The sequence below is a fragment of the Astyanax mexicanus genome, chromosome 13 (genome assembly GCF_023375975.1).
Source record: "Astyanax mexicanus isolate ESR-SI-001 chromosome 13, AstMex3_surface, whole genome shotgun sequence".
Taxonomy (NCBI): domain Eukaryota; kingdom Metazoa; phylum Chordata; class Actinopteri; order Characiformes; family Acestrorhamphidae; genus Astyanax; species Astyanax mexicanus.
In genome coordinates this window covers 23,440,443-23,461,863 of record NC_064420.1, presented here as the reverse complement: position 1 = coordinate 23,461,863, position 21,421 = coordinate 23,440,443, and the positions used below count along the sequence as shown (strand labels likewise).

Below are 21,421 nucleotides of genomic sequence, written 5' to 3'. Positions count from 1 at the left end.
CAAATTTATGCATATACATCACCTAGCAACCACCTAGAAACACCATAGCAACCACCACAGATACCATAGCAACACCTTAGCAACCGCCTAGCAACACCTTAGCAACCACCTAGCAACCACCTAGCAACACCTTAGCAACCTCCCCGGATACCATAGCAACACCTTAGCAACCGCCTAGCAACACCTTAGCAACCGCATAGCAACCACTTAGCAACACCTTAGCAACCACCCCGGATACCATAGCAACACCTTAGCAACCGCCTAGCAACCACCTAGCAACCACCTAGCAACCACCTAGCAACACCTTAGCAACCACCCCGGATACCGTAGCAACACCTTAGCAACCGCCTAGCAACACCCTAGCAACCACCTAGCAACACCTTAGCAACCACCCCGGATACCATAGCAACACCTTAGCAACCGGCTAGCAACACCTTAGCAACCACCTAGCAACCACCTAGCAACACCTTAGCAACCACCCCGGATACCATAGCAACACCTTAGCAACCGCCTAGCAACACCCTAGCAACCACCTAGCAACCACCTAGCAACAGCTTAGCAACTACCCCGGATACCATAGCAACACCTTAGCAACCGCCTAGCAACACCCTAGCAACCACCTAGCAACCACCTAGCAACACCTTAGCAACCACCCCGGATACCATAGCAACACCTTAGCAACCGCCTAGCAACACCCTAGCAACCACCTAGCAACACCTTAGCAACCACCCTGGATACCATAGCAACACCTTAGCAACCGCCTAGCAACACCCTAGCAACCACCTAGCAACACCATAGCAACCACCCCGGATACCATAGCAACCGGATAGCAACACCTTAGCAACCACCTAGCAACCACCTAGCAACACCTTAGCAACCACCCAGATACCATAGCAACACCTTAGCAACCGCCTAGCAACACCCTAGCAACCACCTAGCAACCACCTAGCAACACCTTAGCAACCACCCTGGATACCATAGCAACACCTTAGCAACCGCCTAGCAACACCCTAGCAACCACCTAGCAACACCTTAGCAACCACCCCGGATATCATAGCAACACCTTAGCAACCGCCTAGCAACACCCTAGCAACCACCTAGCAACCACCTAGCAACACCTTAGCAACCACCCCGGATACCATAGCAACACCTTAGCAACCGCCTAGCAACACCCTAGCAACCACCTAGCAACCACCTAGCAACACTATAGCAACCACCCCGGATACCATAGCAACACCTTAGCAACCGCCTAGCAACACCCTAGCAACCACCTAGCAACCACCTAGCAAAACCTTAGCAACCACCCCGGATACCATAGCAAAACCTTTGCAACCGCCTAGCAACACCCTAGCAACCACCTAGCAACACCTTAGCAACCACCCCGGATACCATAGCAACACCTTAGCAACCGGATAGCAACACCTTAGCAACCACCTAGCAACCACCTAGCAACACCTTAGCAACCACCCCGGATACCATAGCAACACCTTAGCAACCGCCTAGCAACACCCTAGCAACCACCTAGCAACCACCTAGCAACACCTTAGCAACCACCCCGGATACCATAGCAACACCTTAGCAACCGCCTAGCAACACCTTAGCAACCACCTACCAACCACTTAGCAACACCTTAGGAACCACCCCGGATACCATAGCAACACCTTAGCAACCGCCTAGCAACCTCCTAGCAACCACCTAGCAACACCTTAGCAACCACCCCGGATACCATAGCAACACCCTAGCAACCACCTAGCAACACCTTAGCAACCACCCCGGATACCATAGCAACACCTTAGCAACACCATAGCAGATACCAGCCAGCACTGCAATCACACTCGCAGTTTCTGTAGGAACTGCAATCTAGTTATTATTATTATTCCACCTGTTTTTTGTCCGGTTAACTAGTGCCGCAGTTTTCGAAATATCGACTTCGTTCAAAAGAGAAAACGTGCGTCTATATCGGGAATGGTGGGCTTGTATACAGCTTTCCGATCGGACTTACGTTTTTCGTAAAAACTTCGTAAGTACGCGTTTTTTTGCCCATTGACAATGAATGGGCAGAACTTTGCACGCCCGTGGACGTCGCAATTTTTGAAATACGAAGATGAAACCAATTGAGGACCTGTAGAACTTATTGAGCTCTTTCCGAAAATATGCGTTACGAAAAGTTACGACGTACGGATTTCGTACGAATGTCGTACGAAGTGGCCCCATTGGAATGAATGGGGCCAATCGGAGGACGGCAGCTAGATCGAAGGACAGGTAGCTAGAACTCCAGTACTGTGAGTGTATGGAGCAGCTATGGGATAAAACAGCATTAGGTCAAAAGTTTGGACACCCCGGCCCCCCAGTACTGTGTGTAATGGAGCCATGGGTCAAAAGTTTGGACACCCCGGCCCCCCAGTACTGTGTGTAATGGAGCCACGGGTCAAAAGTTTGGACACCCCCGAACGGCCAGAGCAACCTAGCGTGCATAGCTAATTGATGTATTTGCACGTTGCGTAGCAACGTGCAAACACCATTTAATCTAATTTATGCATATAAATCACCTAGCAACCACCTAGAAACACCATAGCAACCACCACAGATACCATAGCAACACCTTAGCAACCGCCTAGCAACACCTTAGCAACCACCTAGCAACCACCTAGCAACACCTTAGCAACCTCCCCGGATACCATAGCAACACCTTAGCAACCGCCTAGCAACACCTTAGCAACCGCATAGCAACCACTTAGCAACACCTTAGCAACCACCCCGGATACCATAGCAACACCTTAGCAACCGCCTAGCAACCACCTAGCAACCACCTAGCAACCACCTAGCAACACCTTAGCAACCACCCCGGATACCATAGCAACACCTTAGCAACCGCCTAGCAACACCTTAGCAACCACCTAGCAACCACCTAGCAACACCTTAGCAACCACCCCGGATACCATAGCAACACCTTAGCAACCGCCTAGCAACACCCTAGCAACAACCTAGCAACCACCTAGCAACACCTTAGCAACCACCCTGGATACCATAGCAACACCTTAGCAACCGCCTAGCAACACCCTAGCAACCACCTAGCAACCACCTAGCAACACCTTAGCAACCACCCCGGATACCGTAGCAACACCTTAGCAACCGCCTAGCAACACCCTAGCAACCACCTAGCAACCACCTAGCAACACCTTAGCAACCACCCTGGATACCATAGCAACACCTTAGCAACCGCCTAGCAACACTCTAGCAACCACCTAGCAACCACCTAGCAACACCTTAGCAACCACCCCGGATACCATAGCAACACCTTAGCAACCGCCTAGCAACACCTTAGCAACCACCTAGCAACCACTTAGCAACACCTTAGCAACCACCACGGATACCATAGCAACACCTTAGCAACCGCCTAGCAACACCCTAGCAACCACCTAGCAACCACCTAGCAACACCTTAGCAACCACCCCGGATACCATAGCAACACCTTAGCAACCGCCTAGCAACACCCTAGCAACCACCTAGCAACACCTTAGCAACCACCCCGGATACCATAGCAACACCTTAGCAACCGCCTAGCAACACCCTAGCAACCACCTAGCAACACCTTAGCAACCACCCCGGATACCATAGCAACACCTTAGCAACCGCCTAGCAACACCTTAGCAACCACCTAGCAACACCTTAGCAACCACCCCGGATACCATAGCAACACCTTAGCAACCGCCTAGCAACACCTTAGCAACCACCTAGCAACACCTTAGCAACCACCCCGGATACCATAGCAACACCTTAGCAACCGCCTAGCAACACCCTAGCAACCACCTAGCAACCACCTAGCAACACCTTAGCAACCACCCCGGATACCATAGCAACACCCTAGCAACCACCTAGCAACACCTTAGCAACCACCCCGGATACCATAGCAACACCTTAGCAACCGCCTAGCAACACCTTAGCAACCACCTAGCAACCACCTAGCAACACCTTAGCAACCACCCCGGATACCATAGCAACACCTTAGCAACCGCCTAGCAACACCTTAGCAACCACCTAGCAACCACCTAGCAACACTTTAGCAACCACCCTGGATACCATAGCAACACCTTAGCAACCGCCTAGCAACACCTTAGCAACCACCTAGCAACACCTTAGCAACCACCCCAGATACCATAGCAACACCTTAGCAACCGCCTAGCAACACCTTAGCAACCACCTAGCAACCACTTAGCAACACCTTAGCAACCACCCCGGATACCATAGCCACACCTTAGCAACCACTTAGCAACACCTTAGCAACACCATAGCAGATACCAGCCAGCACTGCAATCACACTCGCAGTTTCTGTAGGAACTGCAATCTAGTTAGTGTGATTGCAGTAATGCAATCACAGTATTGTTCTTCTTAAGTCTTATTCTTCTTCTTCTTCTTCTTATTATTATTATTATTATTCCACCTGTTTTTTGTCCGGTTAACTAGTGCCGCAGTTTTCGAAATATCGACTTCGTCCAAAAGAGAAAACGTGCGTCCTTATCGGGAATGGTGGGCTTGTATACAGCTTTCCGATCGGACTTACGTTTTTCGTAAAAACTTCGTAAGTACGCGTTTTTTTGCCCATTGAAAATGAATGGCCAGAACTTTGCACGCCCGTGGACGTCGCAACTTTTGAAATACGAAGATGAAACCAATTGAGGACCTGTAGAACTTATTGAGCTCTTTCCGAAAATATGCGTTACGAAAAGTTACGACGTACGGATTTCGTACGATTGTCGTACGAAGTGGCCCCATTGGAATGAATGGGGCCAATCGGAGGACGGCTGCTAGATCGAAGGACAGGTAGCTAGAACTCCAGTACTGTGAGTGTATGGAGCAGCTATGGGATAAAACAGCATTAGGTCAAAAGTTTGGACACCCCGGCCCCCCAGTACTGTGTGTAATGGAGCCACGGGTCAAAAGTTTGGACACCCCGGCCCCCCCAGTACTGTGTGTAATGGAGCCACGGGTCAAAAGTTTGGACACCCCCGAACGGCCAAAGCAACCTAGCGTGCATAGCTGATTGATGTATTTGCACGTTGCGTAGCAACGTGCAAACACCATTTAATCTAATTTATGCATATACATCACCTAGCAACCACCTAGCAACACCTTAGCAACCACCTAGCAACACCTTAGCAACCACCCAGGATACCATAGCAACACCTTAGCAACCGCCTAGCAACACCTTAGCAACCACCTAGCAAACACCTAGCAACACCTTAGCAACCACCCTGGATACCATAGCAACACCTTAGCAACCGCCTAGCAACACCTTAGCAACCACCTAGCAACCACCTAGCAACACCTTAGCAACCACCCCGGATACCATAGCAACACCTTAGCAACCGCCTAGCAACACCTTAGCAACCACCTAGCAACCACCTAGCAACACCTTAGCAACCACCCCGGATACCATAGCAACACCTTAGCAACCACCTAGCAACACCCTAGCAACCACCTAGCAACCACCTAGCAACACCTTAGCAACCACCCCGGATACCATAGCAACACCTTAGCAACCGCCTAGCAACACCCTAGCAACCACCTAGCAACCACCTAGCAACACCTTAGCAACCACCCCGGATACCATAGCAACACCTTAGCAACCGCCTAGCAACACCTTAGCAACCACCTAGCAACCACCTAGCAACACCCTAGCAACCACCCCGGATACCATAGCAACACCTTAGCAACCGCCTAGCAACACCTTAGCAACCACCTAGCAACCACCTAGCAACACCTTAGCAACCACCCGGATACCATAGCAACACCTTAGCAACCGCCTAGCAACACCTTAGCAACCACCTAGCAACCAACTAGCAACACCTTAGCAACCACCCCGGATACCATAGCAACACCTTAGCAACCGCCTAGCAACACCCTAGCAACCACCTAGCAACCACCTAGCAACACCTTAGCAACCACCCCGGATACCATAGCAACACCTTAGCAACCGCCTAGCAACACCCTAGCAACCACCTAGCAACCACCTAGCAACACCTTAGCAACCACCCCGGATACCATAGCAACACCTTAGCAACCGCCTAGCAACACCTTAGCAACCACCTAGCAACCACCTAGCAACACCTTAGCAACCACCCCAAATACCATAGCAACACCTTAGCAACCGCCTAGCAACACCTTAGCAACCACCTAGCAACACCTTCGCAACCACCTAGTAACCACCTAGCAACACCTTAGCAACCACCCCAGATACCATAGCAACACCTTAGCAACCGCCTAGCAACAGCTTAGCAACCACCTAGCAACATCTTAGCAACCACCCCGGATACCATAGCAACACCTTAGCAACACCTTAGCAGATACCAGCCAGCACTGCAATCACACTCGCAGTTTCTGCAGGAACTGCAATCTAGTTATTATTATTATTATTATTATTATTATTATTATTATTCCACCTGTTTTTTGTCCGGTTAACTAGTGCCGCAGTTTTCGAAATATCGACTTCGTTCAAAAGAGAAAACGTGCGTCCATATCGGGAATGGTGGGCTTGTATACAGCTTTCCGATCGGACTTACGTTTTTCGTAAAAACTTCGTAAGTACGCGTTTTTTTGCCCATTGAAAATGAATGGGCAGAACTTTGCACGCCCGTGGACGTCGCAATTTTTGAAATACTAAGATGAAACCAATTGAGGACCTGTAGAACTTATTGAGCTCTTTCCGAAAATATGCGTTACGAAAAGTTACGACGTACGGATTTCGTACGAATGTCGTACGAAGTGGCCCCATTGGAATGAATGGGGCCAATCGGAGGACGGCAGCTAGATCGAAGGACAGGTAGCTAGAACTCCAGTACTGTGTGTAATGGAGCAGCTATGGGATAAATCAGCGTTAGGTCAAAAGTTTGGACACCCCGGCCCCCCAGTACTGTGTGTAATGGAGCCACGGGTCAAAAGTTTGGACACCCCGGCCCCCCAGTACTGTGTGTAATGGAGCCACGGGTCAAAAGTTTGGACACCCCCGAACGGCCAGAGCAACCTAGCGTGCATAGCTGATTGATGTATTTGCACGTTGCGTAGCAACGTGCAAACACCATTTAATCAAATTTATGCATATAAATCACCTAGCAACCACCTAGAAACACCATAGCAACCACCCCGGATACCATAGCAACACCTTAGCAACCGCCTAGCAACACCATAGCAACCATCTAGCAACACCTTAGCAACCACCCCAGATACCATAGCAACACCTTAGCAACCCCCTAGCAACACCCTAGCAACCACCTAGCAACCACCTAGCAACACCTTAGCAACCACCCCGGATACCATAGCAACACCTTAGCAACCGCCTAGCAACACCCTAGCAACCACCTAGCAACCACCTAGCAACACCTTAGCAAACACCCCGGATACCATAGCAACACCTTAGCAACCGCCTAGCAACACCCTAGCAACCACCTAGCAACCACCTAGCAACACCTTAGCAACCACCCCGGATACCATAGCAACACCTTAGCAACCGCCTAGCAACACCCTAGCAACCACCTAGCAACCACCTAGCAACACCTTAGCAACCACCCCGGATACCATAGCAACACCTTAGCAACCGCCTAGCAACACCCTAGCAACCACCTAGCAACACCTTAGCAACCACCCCGGATACCATAGCAACACCTTAGCAACCGCCTAGCAACACCCTAGCAACCACCTAGCAACCACCTAGCAACACCTTAGCAACCACCCCGGATACCATAGCAACACCTTAGCAACCGCCTAGCAACACCCTAGCAACCACCTAGCAACACCTTAGCAACCACCCCGGATACCATAGCAACACCTTAGCAACCGCCTAGCAACACCCTAGCAACCACCTAGCAACACCTTAGCAACCACCCCGGATACCATAGCAACACCTTAGCAACCGCCTAGCAACACCTTAGCAACCACCTAGCAACACCTTAGCAACCACCCCGGATACCATAGCAACACCTTAGCAACCACCTAGCAACACCTTAGCAACCACCTAGCAACACCTTAGCAACCACCCCGGATACCATAGCAACACCTTAGCAACCGCCTAGCAACACCCTAGCAACCACCTAGCAACCACCTAGCAACACCTTAGCAACCACCCCGGATACCATAGCAACACCCTAGCAACCACCTAGCAACACCTTAGCAACCACCCCGGATACCATAGCAACACCTTAGCAACCGCCTAGCAACACCTTAGCAACCACCTAGCAACCACCTAGCAACACCTTAGCAACCACCCCGGATACCATAGCAACACCTTAGCAACCGCCTAGCAACACCTTAGCAACCACCTAGCAACCACCTAGCAACACCTTAGCAACCACCCTGGATACCATAGCAACACCTTAGCAACCGCCTAGCAACACCTTAGCAACCACCTAGCAACACCTTAGCAACCACCCCAGATACCATAGCAACACCTAAGCAACCGCCTAGCAACACCTTAGCAACCACCTAGCAACCACTTAGCAACACCTTAGCAACCACCCCGGATACCATAGCCACACCTTAGCAACCACTTAGCAACACCTTAGCAACACCATAGCAGATACCAGCCAGCACTGCAATCACACTCGCAGTTTCTGTAGGAACTGCAATCTAGTTATTATTATTATTCCACCTGTTTTTTGTCCGGTTAACTAGTGCCGCAGTTTTCGAAATATCGACTTCGTTCAAAAGAGAAAACGTGCGTCCATATCGGGAATGGTGGGCTTGTATACAGCTTTCCGATCGGACTTACGTTTTTCGTAAAAACTTCGTAAGTACGCGTTTTTTTGACCATTGAAAATGAATGGGCAGAACTTTGCACGCCCGTGGACGTCGCAATTTTTGAAATACGAATATGAAACCAATTGAGGACCTGTAGAACTTATTGAGCTCTTTCCGAAAATATGCGTTACGAAAAGTTACGACGTACGGATTTCGTACGAATGTCGTACGAAGTGGCCCCATTGGAATGAATGGGGCCAATCGGAGGACGGCAGCTAGATCGAAGGACAGGTAGCTAGAACTCCAGTACTGTGAGTGTATGGAGCAGCTATGGGATAAAACAGCATTAGGTCAAAAGTTTGGACACCCCGGCCCCCCAATACTGTGTGTAATGGAGCCACGGGTCAAAAGTTTGGACACCCCGGCCCCCCAGTACTGTGTGTAATGGAGCCACGGGTCAAAAGTTTGGACACCCCCGAACGGCCAGAGCAACCTAGCGTGCATAGCTGATTGATGTATTTGCACGTTGCGTAGCAACGTGCAAACACCATTTAATCAAATTTATGCATATACATCACCTAGCAACCACCTAGAAACACCATAGCAACCACCCTGGATACCATAGCAACACCTTAGCAACCGCCTAGCAACACCATAGCAACCACCTAGCAACCATCTAGCAACACCTTAGCAACCACCCCAGATACCATAGCAACACCTTAGCAACCGCCTAGCAACACCCTAGCAACCACCTAGCAACCACCTAGCAACACCTTAGCAACCACCCCGGATACCATAGCAACACCTTAGCAACCGCCTAGCAACACCCTAGCAACCACCTAGCAACCACCTAGCAACACCTTAGCAACCACCCCAGATACCATAGCAACACCTTAGCAACCGCCTAGCAACACCCTAGCAACCACCTAGCAACACCTTAGCAACCACCCCAGATACCATAGCAACACCTTAGCAACCGCCTAGCAACACCCTAGCAACCACCTAGCAACACCTTAGCAACCACCCCGGATACCATAGCAACACCTTAGCAACCGCCTAGCAACACCCTAGCAACCACCTAGCAACCACCTAGCAACACCTTAGCAACCACCCCGGATACCATAGCAACACCTTAGCAACCGCCTAGCAACACCCTAGCAACCACCTAGCAACCACCTAGCAACACCTTAGCAACCACCCCGGATACCATAGCAACACCTTAGCAACCGCCTAGCAACACCCTAGCAACCACCTAGCAACCACCTAGCAACACCTTAGCAACCACCCCGGATACCATAGCAACACCTTAGCAACCGCCTAGCAACACCCTAGCAACCACCTAGCAACACCTTAGCAACCACCCTGGATACCATAGCAACACCTTAGCAACCGCCTAGCAACACCCTAGCAACCACCTAGCAACCACCTAGCAACACCTTAGCAACCACCCCGGATACCATAGCAACACCTTAGCAACCGCCTAGCAACACCCTAGCAACCACCTAGCAACCACCTAGCAACACCTTAGCAACCACCCCGGATACCATAGCAACACCTTAGCAACCGCCTAGCAACACCCTAGCAACCACCTAGCAACACCTTAGCAACCACCCCGGATACCATAGCAACACCTTAGCAACCGCCTAGCAACAACTTAGCAACCACCTAGCAACCACCTAGCAACACCTTAGCAACCACCCCGGATACCATAGCAACACCTTAGCAACCGCCTAGCAACACCTTAGCAACCACCTAGCAACCAGCTAGCAACACCTTAGCAACCACCCCGGATACCATAGCAACACCTTAGCAACCGCCTAGCAACACCTTAGCAACCACCTAGCAACACCTTAGCAACCACCCCAGATACCATAGCAACACCTTAGCAACCGCCTAGCAACACCTTAGCAACCACCTAGCAACCACTTAGCAACACCTTAGCAACCACCCCGGATACCATAGCCACACCTTAGCAACCACTTAGCAACACCTTAGCAACACCACAGCAGATACCAGCCAGCACTGCAATCACACTCGCAGTTTCTGTAGGAACTGCAATCTAGTTCTTATTAGTGTGATTGCAGTAATGCAATCACAGTATTGTTCTTCTTAAGTCTTATTCTTATTATTATTAGTGTGATTGCAGTAATGCAATCACAGTACTGATCTTCTTAAGTCTTATTAGTGTGATTGCAGTAATGCAATCACAGTACTGATCTTCTTAAGTCTTATTAGTGTGATTGCAGTAATGCAATCACAGTATTGATCTTCTTAAGTCTTATTCTTATTATTATTATTATTATTATTATTCCACCTGTTTTTTGTCCGGTTAACTAGTGCCGCAGTTTTCGAAATATCGACTTCGTTCAAAAGAGAAAATGTGCGTCCATATCGGGAATGGTGGGCTTGTATACAGCTTTCCGATCGGACTTACGTTTTTCGTAAAAACTTCGTAAGTACGCGTTTTTTTGCCCATTGAAAATGAATGGGCAGAACTTTGCACGCCCGTGGACGTCGCAATTTTTGAAATACAAATATGAAACCAATTGAGGACCTGTAGAACTTATTGAGCTCTTTCCGAAAATATGCGTTACGAAAAGTTACGACGTACGGATTTCGTACGAATGTCGTACGAAGTGGCCCCATTGGAATGAATGGGGCCAATCGGAGGACGGCAGCTAGATCGAAGGACAGGTAGCTAGAACTCCAGTACTGTGTGTAATGGAGCAGCTATGGGATAAAACAGCAATAGGTCAAAAGTTTGGACACCCCGGCCCCCCAGTACTGTGTGTAATGGAGCCACGGGTCAAAAGTTTGGACACCTCGGCCCCCCAGTACTGTGTGTAATGGAGCTATCGGTCAAAAGTTTGGACACCCCAGAGCCCCAGTACTGTGTGTAATGGAGCCACGGGTCAAAAGTTTGGACACCCCAGAGCCCCAGTACTGTGTGTAATGGACCCACGGGTCAAAAGTTTGGACACCCCAGAGCCCCAGTACTGTGTGTAATGGAGCAACTGGTCAAAAGTTTGGGTACCCCGGTCAGCTCTGCAATCACACTCGCAGTTTCTGTAGGAACTGCAATCTAGTTCTTCTTCTTCTTCTTCTTCTTCTTCTTCTTCTTCTTATTATTCCACCTGTTTTTTGTCCGGTTAACTAGTGCCGCAGTTTTCGAAATATCGACTTCGTTCAAAAGAGAAAACGTGCGTCCTTATCGGGAATGGTGGGCTTGTATACAGCTTTCCGATCGGACTTACGTTTTTCGTAAAAACTTCGTAAGTACGCGTTTTTTTGCCCATTGAAAATGAATGGGCAGAACTTTGCACGCCCGTGGACGTCGCAATTTTCGAGATACGAAGATGAAACCAATTGAGGACCTGTAGAACTTATTGAGCTCTTTCCGAAAATATGCGTTACGAAAAGTTACGACGTACGGATTTCGTACGAATGTCGTACGAAGTGGCCCCATAGGAATGAATGGGGCCATCGGAGGACGGCAGCTAGATCGAAGGACAGGTAGCTAGAACTCCAGTACTGTGAGTGTATGGAGCAGCTATGGGATAAAACAGCATTAGGTCAAAAGTTTGGACACCCCGGCCCCCCAGTACTGTGTGTAATGGAGCCACGGGTCAAAAGTTTGGACACCCCCGAACGGCCAAAGCAACCTAGCGTGCATAGCTGATTGATGTATTTGCACGTTGCGTAGCAACGTGCAAACACCATTTAATCTAATTTATGCATATACATCACCTAGCAACCACCTAGCAACACCTTAGCAACCACCTAGCAACCACCTAGCAACACCTTAGCAACCACCCCGGATACCATAGCAACACCTTAGCAACCGCCTAGCAACACCTTAGCAACCACCTAGCAAACACCTAGCAACACCTTAGCAACCACCCCGGATACCATAGCAACACCTTAGCAACCGCCTAGCAACACCTTAGCAACCACCTAGCAACCACCTAGCAACACCTTAGCAACCACCCCGGATACCATAGCAACACCTTAGCAACCGCCTAGCAACACCCTAGCAACCACCTAGCAACACCTTAGCAACCACCCCGGATACCATAGCAACACCTTAGCAACGGCCTAGCAACACCCTAGCAACCACCTAGCAACACCTTAGCAACCACCCCAAATACCATAGCAACACCTTAGCAACCGCCTAGCAACACCTTAGCAACCGCCTAGCAACACCTTAGCAACCACCTAGTAACCACCTAGCAACACCTTAGCAACCACCCCGGATACCATAGGAACACCTTAGCAACCGCCTAGCAACACCCTAGCAACCACCTAGCAACACCTTAGCAACCACCCCGGATACCATAGCAACACCTTAGCAACCGCCTAGCAACACCCTAGCAACCACCTAGCAACACCTTAGCAACCACCCTGGATACCATAGCAACACCTTAGCAACCGCCTAGCAACACCTTAGCAACCACCTAGCAACCACTTAGCAACACCTTAGCAACCACCCCGGATACCATAGCAACACCTTAGCAACCGCCTAGCAACCACCTAGCAACCACCTAGCAACACCTTAGCAACCACCCCGGATACCATAGCAACACCTTAGCAACCGCCTAGCAACACCTTAGCAACCACCTAGCAACACCTTAGCAACCACCCCGGATACCATAGCAACACCTTAGCAACCACCTAGCAACACCCTAGCAACCACCTAGCAACCACCTAGCAACACCTTAGCAACCACCCCGGATACCATAGCAACACCTTAGCAACCGCCTAGCAACACCTTAGCAACCACCTAGCAACCACCTAGCAACACCTTAGCAACCACCCCGGATACCATAGCAACACCTTAGCAACCGCCTAGCAACACCTTAGCAACCACCTAGCAACACCTTAGCAACCACCTAGCAACCACCTAGCAACACCTTAGCAACCACCCCGGATACCATAGCAACACCTTAGCAACCGCCTAGCAACACCCTAGCAACCACCTAGCAACCACCTAGCAACACCTTAGCAACCACCCCAGATACCATAGCAACACCTTAGCAACCGCCTAGCAACACCCTAGCAACCACCTAGCAACACCTTAGCAACCACCCCGGATACCATAGCAACACCTTAGCAACCACCTAGCAACACCCTAGCAACCACCTAGCAACCACCTAGCAACACCTTAGCAACCACCCCGGATACCATAGCAACACCTTAGCAACCGCCTAGCAACACCTTAGCAACCACCTAGCAACCACCTAGCAACACCTTAGCAACCACCCCAAATACCATAGCAACACCTTAGCAACCGCCTAGCAACACCTTAGCAACCACCTAGCAACCACCTAGCAACACCTTAGCAACCACCCCGGATACCATAGCAACACCTTAGCAACCGCCTAGCAACCACCTAGCAACACCTTAGCAACCGCCTAGCAACACCCTAGCAACCACCTAGCAACCACCTAGCAACACCTTAGCAACCACCCCGGATACCATAGCAACACCTTAGCAACCGCCTAGCAACACCTTAGCAACCACTTAGCAACCACCTAGCAACACCTTAGCAACCACCCGAAATACCATAGCAACACCTTAGCAACCGCCTAGGAACACCTTAGCAACCGCCTAGCAACACCTTAGCAACCACCTAGCAACCACCTAGCAACACCTTAGCAACCACCCCGGATACCATAGCAACACCTTAGCAACCGCCTAGCAACTACCTAGCAACCACCTAGCAACACCTTAGCAACCACCCCGGATACAATAGCAACACCTTAGCAACCACCTAGCAACACCTTAGCAACCACCTAGCAACACCATAGCAGATACCAGCCAGCACTGCAATCACACTCGCAGTTTCTGTAGGAACTGCAATCTAGTTCTTCTTCTTCTTCTTATTATTATTAGTGTGATTGCAGTAATGCAATCACAGTACTGATCTTCTTAAGTCTTATTAGTGTGATTGCAGTAATGCAATCACAGTACTGATCTTCTTAAGTCTTATTCTTCTTCTTCTTCTTCTTCTTCTTCTTCTTATTATTATTCCACCTGTTTTTTGTCCGGTTAACTAGTGCCGCAGTTTTCGAAATATCGACTTCGTTCAAAAGAGAAAACGTGCGTCCATATCGGGAATGGTGGGCTTGTATACAGCTTTCCGATCGGACTTACGTTTTTCGTAAAAACTTCGTAAGTACGCGTTTTTTTGCCCATAGAAAATGAATGGGCAGAACTTTGCACGTCCGTGGACGTCGCAATTTTTGAAATACTAAGATGAAACCAATTGAGGACCTGTAGAACTTATTGAGCTCTTTCCGAAAATATGCGTTACGAAAAGTTACGACGTACGGATTTCGTACGAATGTCGTACGAAGTGGCCCCATTGGAATGAATGGGGCCAATCGGAGGACGGCAGCTAGATCGAAGGACAGCTAGAACTCCAGTACTGTGAGTGTATGGAGCAGCTATGGGATAAAACAGCATTAGGTCAAAAGTTTGGACACCCCGGCCCCCCAGTACTGTGTGTAATGGAGCCACGGGTCAAAAGTTTGGACACCCCGGCCCCCCAGTACTGTGTGTAATGGAGCCACGGGTCAAAAGTTTGGACACCCCCGAACGGCCAGAGCAACCTAGCGTGCATAGCTGATTGATGTATTTGCACGTTGCGTAGCAACGTGCAAACACCATTTAATCAAATTTATGCATATACATCACCTAGCAACCACCTAGAAACACCATAGCAACCACCCTGGATACCATAGCAACACCTTAGCAACCGCCTAGCAACACCATAGCAACCACCTAGCAACCATCTAGCAACACCTTAGCAACCACCCCAGATACCATAGCAACACCTTAGCAACCGCCTAGCAACACCCTAGCAACCACCTAGCAACCACCTAGCAACACCTTAGCAACCACCCCGGATACCATAGCAACACCTTAGCAACCGCCTAGCAACACCCTAGCAACCACCTAGCAACCACCTAGCAACACCTTAGCAACCACCCCGGATACCATAGCAACACCTTAGCAACCGCCTAGCAACACCCTAGCAACCACCTAGCAACACCTTAGCAACCACCCCAGATACCATAGCAACACCTTAGCAACCGCCTAGCAACACCCTAGCAACCACCTAGCAACCACCTAGCAACACCTTAGTAACCACCCCAGATACCATAGCAACACCTTAGCAACCGCCTAGCAACACCCTAGCAACCACCTAGCAACCACCTAGCAACACCTTAGCAACCACCCCGGATACCATAGCAACACCTTAGCAACCGCCTAGCAACACCCTAGCAACCACCTAGCAACCACCTAGCAACACCTTAGCAACCACCCCGGATACCATAGCAACACCTTAGCAACCGCCTAGCAACACCATAGCAACCACCTAGCAACCATCTAGCAACACCTTAGCAACCACCCCAGATACCATAGCAACACCTTAGCAACCGCCTAGCAACACCCTAGCAACCACCTAGCAACCACCTAGCAACACCTTAGCAACCACCCCGGATACCATAGCAACACCTTAGCAACCGCCTAGCAACACCCTAGCAACCACCTAGCAACCACCTAGCAACACCTTAGCAACCACCCCGGATACCATAGCAACACCTTAGCAACCGCCTAGCAACACCCTAGCAACCACCTAGCAACACCTTAGCAACCACCCCAGATACCATAGCAACACCTTAGCAACCGCCTAGCAACACCCTAGCAACCACCTAGCAACCACCTAGCAACACCTTAGTAACCACCCCAGATACCATAGCAACACCTTAGCAACCGCCTAGCAACACCCTAGCAACCACCTAGCAACCACCTAGCAACACCTTAGCAACCACCCCGGATACCATAGCAACACCTTAGCAACCGCCTAGCAACACCCTAGCAACCACCTAGCAACACCTTAGCAACCACCCCGGATACCATAGCAACACCTTAGCAACCACCTAGCAACCGCCTAGCAACACCCTAGCAACACCTTAGAAACCACCCCGGATACCATAGCAACACCTTAGTAACCGCCTAGCAACACCCTAGCAACCACCTAGCAACCACCTAGCAACACCTTAGCAACCACCCCGGATACCATAGCAACACCTTAGCAACCGCCTAGCAACACCCTAGCAACCACCTAGCAACACCTTAGCAACCACCCCAGATACCATAGCAACACCTTAGCAACCGCCTAGCAACACCTTAGCAACCACCTAGCAACACCTTAGCAACCACCCCGGATACCATAGCAACACCTTAGCAACCACCCCGGATACCATAGCAACACCTTAGCAACCGCCTAGCAACACCCTAGCAACCACCTAGCAACACCTTAGCAACCACCCCGGATACCATAGCAACACCTTAGCAACCGCCTAGCAACACCTTAGCAACCACCTACCAACCACTTAGCAACACCTTAGCAACCACCCCGGATACCATAGCAACACCTTAGCAACCGCCTAGCAACACCCTAGCAACCACCTAGCAACCACCTAGCAACACCTTAGCAACCACCCCGGATACCATAGCAACACCTTAGCAACCACCTAGCAACCGCCTAGCAACACCCTAGCAACCACCTAGCAACCACCTAGCAACACCTTAGCAACCACCCCGGATACCATAGCAACACCTTAGTAACCGCCTAGCAACACCCTAGCAACCACCTAGCAACCACCTAGCAACACCTTAGCAACCACCCCGGATACCATAGCAACACCTTAGCAACCGCCTAGCAACACCCTAGCAACCACCTAGCAACCACCTAGCAACACCTTAGCAACCACCCCAGATACCATAGCAACACCTTAGCAACCGCCTAGCAACACCTTAGCAACCACCTAGCAACACCTTAGCAACCACCCCGGATACCATAGCAACACCTTAGCAACCACCCCGGACACCATAGCAACACCTTAGCAACCGCCTAGCAACACCCTAGCAACCACCTAGCAACACCTTAGCAACCACCCCGGATACCATAGCAACACCTTAGCAACCGCCTAGCAACACCCTAGCAACCACCTAGCAACACCTTAGCAACCACCCCGGATACCATAGCAACACCTTAGCAACCGCCTAGCAACACCCTAGCAACCACCTAGCAACACCTTAGCAACCATCCTGGATACCATAGCAACACCTTAGCAACCGCCTAGCAATACCTTAGCAACCACCTAGCAACATCTTAGCAACCACCCCGGATACCACAGCAACACCTTAGCAACCACCTAGCAACACCTTAGCAACCACCTAGCAACACCTTAGCAGATACCAGCCAGCACTGCAATCACACTCGCAGTTTCTGCAGGAACTGCAATCTAGTTCTTCTTCTTCTTCTTCTTATTATTCCACCTGTTTTTTGTCCGGTTAACTAGTGCCGCAGTTTTCGAAATATCGACTTCGTTCAAAAGAGAAAACGTGCGTCCTTATCGGGAATGGTGGGCTTGTATACAGCTTTCCGATCGGAATTACGTTTTTCGTAAAAACTTCGTAAGTACGCGTTTTTTCGCGCATTGAAAATGAATGGGCAGAACTTTGCACGCCCGTGGACGTCGCAATTTTTGAGATACGAAGATGAAACCAATTGAGGACCTGTAGAACTTATTGAGCTCTTTCCGAAAATATGCGTTACGAAAAGTTACGTCGTACGGATTTCGTACGATTGTCGTACGAAGTGGCCCCATTGGAATGAATGGGGCCAATCGGAGGACGGCAGCTAGATCGAAGGACAGGTAGCTAGAACTCCAGTACTGTGAGTGTATGGAGCAGCTATGGGATAAAACAGCATTAGGTCAAAAGTTTGGACACCCCGGCCCCCCAGTACTGTGTGTAATGGAGCCATGGGTCAAAAGTTTGGACACCCCGGCCCCCCAGTACTGTGTGTAATGGAGCCACGGGTCAAAAGTTTGGACACCCCCGAACGGCCAGAGCAACCTAGCGTGCATAGCTAATTGATGTATTTGCACGTTGTGTAGCAACGTGCAAACACCATTTAATCTAATTTATGCATATAAATCACCTAGCAACCACCTAGAAACACCATAGCAACCACCACAGATACCATAGCAACACCTTAGCAACCGCCTAGCAACACCTTAGCAACCACCTAGCAACCACCTAGCAACACCTTAGCAACCTCCCCGGATACCATAGCAACACCTTAGCAACCGCCTAGCAACACCTTAGCAACCGCATAGCAACCACTTAGCAACACCTTAGCAACCACCCCGGATACCATAGCAACACCTTAGCAACCGCCTAGCAACCACCTAGCAACCACCTAGCAACCACCTAGCAACACCTTAGCAACCACCCCGGATACCATAGCAACACCTTAGCAACCGCCTAGCAACACCTTAGCAACCACCTAGCAACCACCTAGCAACACCTTAGCAACCACCCCGGATACCATAGCAACACCTTAGCAACCGCCTAGCAACACCCTAGCAACAACCTAGCAACCACCTAGCAACACCTTAGCAACCACCCTGGATACCATAGCAACACCTTAGCAACCGCCTAGCAACACCCTAGCAACCACCTAGCAACCACCTAGCAACACCTTAGCAACCACCCCGGATACCGTAGCAACACCTTAGCAACCGCCTAGCAACACTCTAGCAACCACCTAGCAACCACCTAGCAACACCTTAGCAACCACCCCGGATACCATAGCAACACCTTAGCAACCGCCTAGCAACACCTTAGCAACCACCTAGCAACCACCTAGCAACACCTTAGCAACCACCCCGGATACCATAGCAACACCTTAGCAACCGCCTAGCAACACCTTAGCAACCACCTAGCAACCACTTAGCAACACCTTAGCAACCACCCCGGATACCATAGCAACACCTTAGCAACCGCCTAGCAACACCCTAGCAACCACCTAGCAACACCTTAGCAACCACCCTGGATACCATAGCAAGACCTTAGCAACCGCCTAGCAACACCTTAGCAACCACCTAGCAACCACTTAGCAACACCGTAGCAACCACCCCGGATACCATAGCAACACCTTAGCAACCGCCTAGCAACCACCTAGCAACCACCTAGCAACACCTTAGCAACCACCCCGGATACCATAGCAACACCTTAGCAACTGCCTAGCAACACCCTAGCAACCACCTAGCAACACCTTAGCAACCATCCCGGATACCATAGCAACACCTTAGCAACCGCCTAGCAATACCTTAGCAACCACCTAGCAACCACCTAGCAACATCTTAGCAACCACCCCGGATACCATAGCAACACCTTAGCAACAACCTAGCAACACCTTAGCAACCACCTAGCAACACCTTAGCAGATACCAGCCAGCACTGCAATCACACTCGCAGTTTCTGCAGGAACTGCAATCTATTATTAGTGTGATTGCAGTAATGCAATCACAGTATTGATCTTCTTAAGTCTGTTTCTTATTATTATTCCACCTGTTTTTTGTCCGGTTAACTAGTGCCGCAGTTTTCGAAATATCGACTTCGTTCAAAAGAGAAAACGTGCGTCCATATCGGGAATGGTGGGCTTGTATACAGCTTTCCGATCGGACTTACGTTTTTCGTAAAAACTTCGTAAGTACGCGTTTTTTTGCCCATTGAAAATGAATGGGCAGAACTTTGCACGCCCGTGGACGTCGCAATTTTTGAAATACGAAGATGAAACCAATTGAGGACCTGTAGAACTTATTGAGCTCTTTCCGAAAATATGCGTTACGAAAAGTTACGACGTACGGATTTCGTACGATTGTCGTACGAAGTGGCCCCATTGGAATGAATGGGGCCAATCGGAGGACGGCAGCTAGATCGAAGGACAGGTAGCTAGAACTCCAGTACTGTGTGTAATGGAGCAGCTATGGGATAAAACAGCATTAGGTCAAAAGTTTGGACACCCCGGCCCCACAGTACTGTGTGTAATGGAGCCACGGGTCAAAAGTTTGGACACCCCAGAGCCCCAGCACTGTGTGTAATGGAGCCATGGGTCAAAATTTGGACACCCCGGCCCCCCAGTACTGTGTGTAATGGAGCCACGGGTCAAAAGTTTGGACACCCCCGAACGGCCAGAGCAACCTAGCGTGCATAGCTGATTGATGTATTTGCAAACACCATTTAATCTAATTTATGCATATACATCACCTAGCACCCACCTAGCAACACCTTAGCAACCACCTAGCAACCACCTAGCAACACCTTAGCAACCACCTAGCAACCACCTAGCAACACCTTAGCAACCACCTAGCAACCACCTAGCAACACCTTAGCAACCACCCCGGATACCATGGCAACACCTTAGCAACCGCCTAGCAACACCTTAGCAACCACCTAGCAAACACCTAGCAACACCTTAGCAACCACCCCGGATACCATAGCAACACCTTAGCAACCGCCTAGCAACACCTTAGCAACCACCTAGCAACCACCTAGCAACACCTTAGCAACCACCCCGGATACCATAGCAACACCTTAGCAACCGCCTAGCAACACCTTAGCAACCACCTAGCAACCACCTAGCAACACCTTAGCAACCACCCCGGATACCATAGCAACACCCTAGCAACCGCCTAGCAACACCCTAGCAACCACCTAGCAACAGCTTAGCAACCTCCCCGGATACCATAGCAACACCTTAGCAACCGCCTAGCAACACCCTAGCAACCACCTAGCAACCACCTAGCAACACCTTAGCAACCACCCCG

General features: G+C 50.0%; 1 protein-coding gene and 1 long non-coding RNA gene across 3 annotated transcripts in view; one reads left to right on the top strand and one right to left on the bottom strand.

Moving 5' to 3' along the window:
* Window positions 1-21,421, bottom strand: part of LOC103038098 (ribonuclease inhibitor-like) — a 316,182-nt gene that overhangs the window by 43,333 nt on the left and 251,428 nt on the right. The window lies entirely within an intron of this gene.
* On the top strand, window positions 857-11,718 carry LOC125780671 (uncharacterized). The gene is made up of 3 exons (XR_007423943.1): window positions 857-2,321; window positions 6,879-9,080; window positions 11,483-11,718. It is a non-coding gene; the product is annotated as an uncharacterized LOC125780671 (long non-coding RNA).